Raw genomic sequence first — 10,564 nt, forward strand, 5'->3', positions numbered from 1 at the left:
AACAGGTCAGCTTTGCCACAGCAGAAATGCTGCACCAGGGACAGTTCTGAAACTGTATGTCCGTATATGTATGTATACACTCACAAATGTAAACGTAAACCTAAAACCATAACACAGATCCTCATGTTATTCAGCAGTACGCTTGTCCACTTACTGGATCTTGGGCATTTTTAGTGACAAAGCATATAGAATGCTTTCATCTGCTGCATGGTATCCATTGCGTGCATCTGCTATGATTTATTTTATCATTTCTGCATTGATCAACATCTAGCGTCTTTCCATTTTTACCACTGCAAACAGTGCCTGACTGAACATCTTTGCTTAATTTGATTTATCTTCTCTGCTTAAAATCATTTCCAATTTCAACATTCTCTGCTTCCATCTCATGCATTTGGCAAGAGGTTGGAGATTTATAAAGCAGTGCTGGAGAGTAAAAAGTTGACTTTATAGTAATATTCATACTTCTAGTTTCACAGCAGTTTCAGAACTGTCCCTGGTGCAGCATTTCTGCTGTGGCAAAACTGACCTGTTCACTGAATGTGACTTTCCATCTTTTTATCCCCTTTTAAGTGCCCTGTTTAGACATGTCCTTTTAACATTCCCTTTATGATTTTCTATTTTTTCTTCCTTCATAACACAGTGAAAATGTTACCTGAGCCCACAAGTCTGAATATGCTATTTCACATACAAATTCCTGGATGCTGTCGATTTTCTCACAAATTTTTCAATGTCATCAATTTTCTCCCTATTTTTTAAGAACAGGCATTTATTGAGTTGTTAACCGGGCTCACCTCACTAACCAGAAATGAATGCAGATACAGATACCTTGTAAGATTTATTTAGTTGTTTCTTATTGATAAATTATAATTTATACAATCTAAATTAATGATGGATGACAGGTGGGCCATAGTGTACTGCTCAGAGTCTACTGCCAAATGTTGATCACTGTGTAAAAATTTACTTTGCCACATGTGAGTATACACCCCACTTCATAGTGCTGTTCATGAGACGGCATGCTAAGTGGAAGAAGTAATGTCATATCGTTAAAGCAGGATAAAACCTTTCCTTCTGGAATGTTAGACAAATTTCTATTTTATTTAATTTTTTTTTAAGATGAAGTCTTACTCTGTCTCTCAGGCTGGAGTGCAGTGGTGTGATCTCAACTCACTGCAACCTCTGCCTCCCGGGTTCAAGCAATTATTCTGCCTCCGCCTCCCGAATAGCTGAGATTACAGGTGCCCGCCACCATGCCTGGCTAATTTTTGTATTTTTAGTAGATACCAGGTTTCACCATGTTGGCTAGGCTGGTCTGGAACTCCTGACCTCAAGTGATTTACCCACCTTGGCCTCTCAAAGTGCTGGGATTACAGACCATTAGAGGAATTTTTCAACATCAGATGAGTGCTGCAAGATTATGTGTTCACTGAAATGTGCAAGTCTTTTGCCTCATTAATATTGAAAAGATTGTGGTCAGGGCAGTGAACCTGCCTAAGTCAACAGTGACATACAGTGACCAGCTGTGTAGTGAAGTAACTCTGGAGGTATTTACAGGTTTTGCAAGGGGTGGCTGAGCCAGAGTTGAGACTATATCATAACAATTGCTGTGCATTTAGTGCTGTTTTCTGTTTCTTCAATATTCCTTAACAGATACCACTATTCAAATTCTGGAATTCATAGGTGTGCCTGAAATATTTTTCTTTTTTTTCCCTTTTTTTGCCAGTTAGTGAATCTTTCCAGAACAAAGGAAATGCCTTTTGTTTTTTTCTTTATTCTTTTCATTTCTTTTTTTTAAAGACAGTGTCTCACTCTGTTGCCCAGGCTGGAGTGCAGTGTCCAGATCTTGGCTCACTGCAATCTCTGCCTCCCAGGTTCAAATGATTCTCCTGTTGCACCCTCCTGAGCAGCTGAGATTACAGGTGTGTACTACCAAACCCAGATAATTTCTACATTTTTAGTAGAGATGGGGTTTTACCATGTTGGCCAAGCTGATCTGGAACTCCTGACCTCAAATGATCCATCTATATCAGCCTCCCAAAATTCTGGGATTACAGGTGTGAGCCATCACACTCGGCCCTGTGTCATTTATTCTTTTGAAGTACTGTGTCTGCTATAGGATTGAGTAGCAGGTACTCATCAAATACTTCTTACCATCAAGTGGCACCCAGTGTCACCAAAATAACCCAAAACCAAGCCAAACCAAACCAAAAAACCCTAACAAAAACAAAACCAGCAATCGTGTGTAAGCCACTATCCTGAGGTAAGACTGACTTCGACAAAACTCCACTTGTTTGGAGTTGAATAAACAGTGAGTGCAGGACAAACGCCAAAGAGAATTCTGCTGACGACAGCAGACAGGTCAAGCCAGGAGACGGTGGATGACCTGCTACGACAGGCTGCGAGAGTGACAGCCACAGGGGCAGCACCCTCCGCACAGCAGAGGCCAGACACAAGCCAGTCTCAGCAACAATGAAATAACAAACTGTTGCTGGCAGGGAGCATTGCATATCAAATACATTACAACGTTTAAACTCTCACCACACCCCTGGGTGTGTCATTTATTATCTTCACCAAGTTACAAATGAAGAAAGTGAGTCTCGGGGCAATTTCATCATTTGCTCAAGTCACACTGCAAGGACGTAGTTGGGGTGGGATTTGGCAACATCCCCGACTGACCCTAACATATGTATTCTTTTTTTTTTTTTTTTTTTTTTTTTTTTTTTTCAGCCTAGGCTGGAGTGCAATGGCATGATCTCTGCTCACTGCAACCTCTGCCTCCTGGGTTGAAGTGATTCTCCTGCCTCAGCCTCCTGAGTAGCTGGGACTGCAGGCGTGTGCCACTATGCCTGGCTAATTTTTGTATTTTTAGGAGAGATGGGGTTTCACCATGTTGGCCAAGCTGGTCTCAAACCCCTGACCTCTAATGATTCACCTGCCTTGGCCTCCCAAAGTGCTGGGATTACAGGCGTGAGCCACCGCACCTGACCCACATGTATTCTTATTATTGTATTCTAGTGACCTCGCCGTATAGTCTCCTCAGGCAGAAAGTGCTGTAGAGCCTTTTGGCCACCTTGACACAGTTGGACAACAGCAATATCTGTCATATCTAGATGAATTTTTAACAGACATCAAGTTTTGAAACCTAAGATTTTCTAAGATAATTTAAAGTGTATTCTAATCCCAGATTGAGGGGTCTGTCGGCCTTGGACTTACTTTCTCTAAAGCTCTGTGCGTCATCAACGAAGTAACCAAGACTTCACCTGGTAGCTACAGCCATCCTGGAAGGGAGTGTCTGGCATGGGGATGCTGGATAGCTACTGTTTGTCAAGAGGCTGGACACACCTTTGATGAAGGATCATTACCTTCCCAGAATATCCTTATAATTCCCTGATGGGTCACTTACATTTTATCACTTCCTATGGCCATTACACCACACAACCTTCAAAGACAGGGACTAGTGTGCAGGTGGGCAGCAATATAATTCAGGCAGGAAATAGCTGCTACTGCTGTGTCACTGTGTGCTACCTCTAGAGATACAAAGAAGCTCTTATACCAATCTCTTCTAAACTGATACTGCAGCTTCACAGTGGTAAATTTTAAAACTAAACAACAATGAAATAGGAGGAAAAGGATTCTTTATAATTTAAGAAAATACAGGGAAGCAGTGGTCTAGGTAACACAAAAAAAATGGAAGTAGACCAGGCCATTTATATTTGACTTTGGCGTGTATCACACAGTTTCTTTTGCCCAGAGGGCATGCCTATCCTGGTTATGTTTTGTTTGACAGACATTAAAATACATTTTCAATTCATGAATATATCAAACCCGAACATTTCAGAAGGCTGATCAACTATACGTTGAGGACCATCATGAAAAGTCTGTCTACATGGATTTGTGTTATTCTGAATTAATTTGTGCTTTATGTCACTGAGGTTTCAAAGGAGGTTTATGAACAGCCCATATATTATCTTTGCACACAAATCAGCCTGTGATTCTTCTCATATACAAGTTCATGAGCTCCTAATAAGTATTTCTGAGGATTTTAGATTTAGCGTAGTATTAACAACAATACTTGCCTCATAGGTTTAATCTTAGGATTAAATGATTAATATAGATAAAGCAACATGAATATTACTCAGTAAAAAGTGGTAGCAAGAGCTATAGAATTACTAAGAAAGATGATATATAATGCTCATGAAATGTGAAACTCATATGTTGAGCTTTGCTAACAACATAAGCCGTAGGTATTTATTAATGTATTCAGTAATAAGTTACTAAAAACCACCTATGTCCCAAATAGTGTTCTAGGTGCTGGGATGAGCAGTGATTAAACATCTGCATTATGGAGCTTACTTTCCAGCTGAAATGCTAAGTGTGATTTCTTATCATCTTTAAAACATGCTGTTGTTAGTTTGCTATTTTATTTTTGGCCATTCAAGGAAAAGCTTCACACAGAGATGAAGAATTTTATTTTTATGTGAATAGGAATTATCATCTTGTACTTTTTCACCTGTGTCATCTCTCCTATGAGACTGTAAACTTTAAGCTCCATACATTACTCTTCTTGTTACTTATGATTCTATAGAGGATACCATTAGCAAAGAAGATTGAAGGCAACATTAATAAACTTAAAGGGAAAGACTGGTAATTGGCGATTTTTTTTTTTTTTTTTTTTTTGAGACAGAGTCTTACTCTGTCGCCAGGCGCTAGGCTGGAGTGGTGCAGTGGCACAATCTTGGCTCACTGCAACCTCTGCCTCCCGGGTTCAAGCAATTCTCCTGCCTCAGCCTCCCGAGTAGCTGGGACTACAGGCGCACGCCACCACACCCAACTAATTTTTGTATTTTTAGCAGAGACGGGGTTTCACCATGTTGGTCAGGATGGTCTCGATCTCTTGGCGTCGTGATCCGCCCGCCTCGGCCTCCCAAAGTGCTGGGATTACAGGCTTGAGCCACCGCGCCCGGCCCTAATTGGTGAATTTTCCATCTGTGCCCATGCCGCTACAGTGCCTTCTTGCAAACAGCATGTAAAAAGTGTACTTGCTGAATGGTCAACCAAGTCAAGTAACAAATCGTGGAACTCTATTTCATTATTTTATGGTCTCTTTTCCTACTTGTATAAAGATAATCAATAGTACAGGGTGATGAAGATGAGCACCCAATTAATGATCTATTAAAATGCATTATAAAAGTCCCACACAGAGGGGGTTCATTTTGGGTTAGACTGATTAAAGAAGAAAATGACTTATTTGAAGAATAAGTAAGATTCAGGTAGATGGGGAGGGGGATTATTGGCAGACAGGTGGACATTTTCTACTTGGAAGAATAAAAGTGCTCAAAAGCCTTGGAAATTTGCATTTTATTCTTCAGGCAATGGCCAATTAATGAAAGTGTTTGCTTGGGAGATTGACATGTAGTTTTGTGAGTTGCCACCAGCCTTGCAAAGAGGAACAAAACAGAATACAAAGTATTAGAGTACATGACCTGTCGGGAGGCTGAGTTTATGAAACTTGCATTTCAGCTGCACACACATGGTTGAATGTGTTGTAGGTGAGGGAGCAGATCTGGAAGTGGGTTTTACTGAGAAAGTGCCAACATCCCTAAACTATAGCCCCTAATGTGATTTTTTTTTTTTTTTTTCGCTCTTGTTACCCAGGCTGGAGTGCAATGGCACGATCTCGGCTCACCGCAACCTCCACCTCCTGGGTTCAGGCAATTCTCCTGCCTCAGCCTCCTGAGTAGCTGGGATTACAGGTACGCACCACCATGTCCAGCTAATTTTTTGTATTTTTAGTAGAGACGGGGTTTCACCAAGTTGACCAGGATGGTCCCGATCTCTTGACCTTGTGATCCACCCGCCTCGGCCTCCCAAAGTGTTGGGATTACAGGCTTGAGCCACCGCGCCCGGCCATGTGATTCTTTTCTAGTGAGCCAGTGTCTCTTTTCTCTGTGCCACAGATAGTTGTAATCCTACTAAGCAACTACAATCTTTTTTTTTTTTTTTAAATCATATCTACAACAGATTATCATATACAGGGAGCAGATTGTATTTTGTCAAACACACACACACACACACACACCCATACACACAGGTGTGCACAAATAAGCAGACTGATTTGATTCAAGCTATTATTATAGGGAGAACACCTCAAATCCAGAGATCACAGTAGCGTGGCAGGGTAGTTTTACTTTAGACTTTTATAGAGAGGCATAGAAAAATTAGAGTTGAGATGATTTACAGTTGGAATTATTTTGCAATCAGGAGAAGTCTCAAATAGCTGTAAGGCTAATGTTTAGCTCTATGTGGCTAGTTTTAGAAGTACAAACAGTTCAAATCTCAGCTAAATTATTCGTGAGACAAAAAACAAGGAGTCGAAAGGTCTGTGTCTGTTCTCATCTGCAGCTTCAGACAAAAAAGGAAAGGTCTGTATTTGACCAAGTCCCAGGTAAACAAGGGAGTCTTCATGGGTCTTAGGGATGTCAGGAGAGAGTGGACAGTGAGTCTTATCTACGTCATAAGAGGGAGGGTAGTTCTTTTCCTTAAGCCATTTCCTGGAAAACAAGAGTATGGAGATTTCAGAAAAAGTTGGAGGAATTTCTTGACTATAGCTGCTTTCTAGAAGCACAGAATTCAGATAAAGTTCAGTGTTTTCAGGTTTTCTCTTCTGCACTGGCTTTAAAGAAAGAAAAGAACCAAGGGTCTGGCCCTTTCCCGCAAGTGAAGAGACTTAAGAGCATGCCTCCAGCTACACCCTTGGATGATAACTGATGTTGACTAAACACTTCTGAGGGTATAATTCTGTAACAGGAAATTTCTTTTTAATTGGAGAATAAATGGCACTGGAGTAGATCATTTAAAGTGAATTTACTTGAGCCAGGGCAAAATTTAATAGAAAATTTAAAAAAAAACAACAACTTTGAATGAAATTTTATATTGAAACTTGAAACTAAAAATAATGAAAATAAAATTATGTCATTCATTTAATAAAAATGCAGTTTGTGATTGCAGCTATAAGTTAATTTTAGACAAAGACTGGATGAGATGTTGATTTGGGTGGGTTGGGGAGCATCACTTTTCTGACACATTGGCATCATGACTCCATAAAATACTCTTCTTGTTACTCGTGATTTTCATAGCACAATTCTATAGAGGATGCTATTAGCAAAAAGTACTCAATACATTGTCAATTTTCTGAGATGTCTTTCACTTCTTTGGCATTCACTTCACACTATTTTGGAGTACTTATGAACCCATCTCTTCTTTGTTGGATAGGTAGTCTAATTCTACTAAACACCCATTTGTCAGTGGTGTTGCCTGAAGGATTCCAGTGGCCCTAACTTTACCTTCCATGAGATTTTTATTTTTTGTGATGTATGTGATGTCACCTTGTAATTGATTTGTGTGGAATAGATTGTATTACTAGACATTTAAAACATAGACATTGGCCCGGTGTGTGGATTAAGTGAATACAAATTGTATTGGATTTGCAATAAATATTTTTCATGATGATGACCCCTATTGCTATATCTAAATTCCTAATCATGAAGACTCCCAAGAAGACTCCAGTAATAGTCACCCTTCTGCATTTTACACCCTTTATTTTATTGAATTTTCACTTTAACTCTGCAGGGAAGGAACTATTATTATCCCAATGCACAGATGAAGGAATGGAGGCTGACATGGTTTGGCTGTGTCCCCCAAATCTCATCTTGAATTGCATTGCCCTAATCCCCACATGTTGAGGGAGGACAAGGTGTAGGTAATTGAATCATGGGGGCAGTTACCTCCATTCTGTTCTCCTGATAGTAAGTTAGCTCTCACGAGATCTGATGGTTTTACAAGGGGCTTTCCCCCAGCTTCACCCATTCTTCTTCCAGCCACCAAGTGAAGCAGGGCATGTTTACTTCCCCTTCCACCACAATTGTAAGTTTCCTGAGGCTTCCCCAGCCATGCTGAACTGTGAGTCTGTTAAATCTCTTTCCTTTATAAATTACACAGTCTTGAATATGTCCTTATTAGCAGCATAAGAACAGACTAACACAGAGGCTTTGAGAATTTGTATGATATTCCCAAAGGCAGAATTACCCAATGGCAGAGCCAGGACATGAATCCAGGAGTGACTAATCACAAATTTGTCCTCTGTGCTGCAATGGCATGCCAGCCTCCTTCTCCATATCAAGTTCACCCATTTTTTTCCTACTTTAATTTTTCTTTTGGCCTGGATGCTTTTATCTACTTATTAGAAAGTAAGTTATGTCTTGTTATGTCATTTTTAGCCAATTTAAGCCCTTCACAGAAAGAAAGAGAAGTATATATGCATTTTTTTTTAAAGCTAAGTATTTTTTTCAAGGTTATTTGAAGCAAAAGTGTGCTGGTTAGGCACAGTCCGGGTTCTGGAGTCCTCTAAGCTGGAGGTCAACTTCTGGTTCTCTGTCTTATTAGCTGAGTGATCTATGATAAAGTGGAAAACTCCATTATTCTTACTTGTGAAATAGTGAAGTTATAATTACTCATCTCATGGGATTGTCTTAAGATTAAACACAATAATGCACCTGAAATGCTTCGTGTTCTGCCTTTTTCATGGAAGGCTCCTGATACGGTTTGGATCTGTGTCCCCTCCCGGATCTCATGTTGAAATGAAATCCCCAGTGTTGAAGGTGGGGCCTTGTGAGAGGTGATTGTGTCGTGGGGGGCAGCATCTTATGATTTAACACCATGTTTCTTGGTGCTATCGTCATGACAGTGACTTCTCATGAGATCTGCTTGTTTAAAAGTGTATAGCACCTCCCCTCCCTTCTCTCCCTTCCTCTTGCTTTGGTCATGTGAGATGACTCACTACCCCTTTGCCTTCCACCATGTTTGGAGGTTTTCTGAGGCTTCCACAGGAGCAGAAGCCACTATGCTTCCTATACAGTCTGCAGAACTATAAGCAAATTAAAACTATTTTCTTTATACATTACCCAGTATCAGGTATTTCTTTATAACAGTGCGATAATGAACTAATATAGCTCCTAATACACATTTCCATTAGCTTTATGCTTACAGGCAAATAAGACAGACAGCAAACAGCATACTAAACTGGAAAAGTCATCCCTGCATCATTCTGATTTCTACTACTGGTAAATAATTTCATTTTTTGTCAATTTTTAAGTCACCAAAATGAGACAACCATTTTTTTTCCCAGGTTGAGTGGATTCTTAAAATTTAGGTTGAAGAGGTCGGGTGCAGTGGCTCATGTCTGTAATGTCACCACTTTGGGAGGCCGAGGAGGGTGGATCACGAGGTCAGGAGTTCAAGACAAGCCTGGCCAACATGGTGGAACCTCATCTCTACTAAAAATACAAAAATTAGCCAGGCATGGCTCAGGCGCCTGTAATCCCTGCTACTTGGGAGGCTGAGGCAGAGAATTGCTTGAACCCGAGAGGCAGCGGTTGCAGTGAGCCAAGATCACACCACTGAGCTCCAGCCTGGGCGACAGAGCAAGACTCTGTCTCAAAAGACAAATAAACAAAAATTTAGGTTGAAGATGAAAAGAACCAAGGTAGAAGTAACCTGGTTCCAAGATGTTATGACATGCCAGGCCAACCTTGAACTCACTACCTCCAGGCTGCCTGTCCTGGTGAGAGAAATACATCATTATGTAGTTATAGTAACTGCTATTTTGGTTATACTCTTCCTTACGGCCAAACCCATTTTTTTTTTTTTTTTTTTTTTTTTTTTTTTTTGAGGCAGAGTTTCACTCTTGTTACCCAGGCTGGAGTGCAATGGCGCGATCTCGGCTCACCGCAACCTCCGCCTCCTGGGTTCAAGCAATTCTCCTGCCTCAGCTTCCCTAGCAGCTGGGACTACAGGCGTGCGTCACCATGCCCAGCTAATTTTTGTATTCTTAGTAGAGACGGGGTTTCACCATGTTGACCAGGATGGTCTCGATCTCTTGACCTCGTGATCCACCCGCCTCGGCCTCCCAAAGTGCTGGGATTACTGGCGTGAGCCACCGCGCCCGGCCCCAAACCCATTTTAAACTAACACAGTGGAAACAACTGTGAGCAGGAAAAAGGTTTTAAGGATTCCAATTATGTTTCCCAATTTACGAGTTAGCATGAACTGGAATGTCCATTTACTGCGGCTTTTTGTTTCCTAGTTATGATAGTGTTGTGTGTCTGTAGGACAGAGAATAGATTTTTAATTCACAGACAGCACTTACTTTATAGTCAAGAATGATGGAGTTGGGTATAAGCTAGGAAGCACAAATAAAATTGACTTTTTATGATTTTATCTTATTCTTTATGAATATAAATAATTTCCTTATCATATATTTACACACACATACATACAAATAAATATAAATTTTTGGTCCCCAAATGTATCATTTCCCCCACTGTTATCAATTTTATCTGAAATGTGGTGAGTTCTGAACTACTCAGCAGAATCATTTAAACTATATATTTCTCTTATTAACAATTGTTATTACTGGCAATGAGTAAAAAATGTGATATTGGGTTTTAAAAATACTTCTACATATATATTTTAAAAAGGCTGGGCTTTACCAAGAACTCATTAAAAAATT

Source organism: Saimiri boliviensis, chromosome 3 (genome assembly GCF_048565385.1).
Source record: "Saimiri boliviensis isolate mSaiBol1 chromosome 3, mSaiBol1.pri, whole genome shotgun sequence".
In the NCBI taxonomy this organism is placed as follows: Eukaryota; Metazoa; Chordata; class Mammalia; order Primates; family Cebidae; genus Saimiri; species Saimiri boliviensis.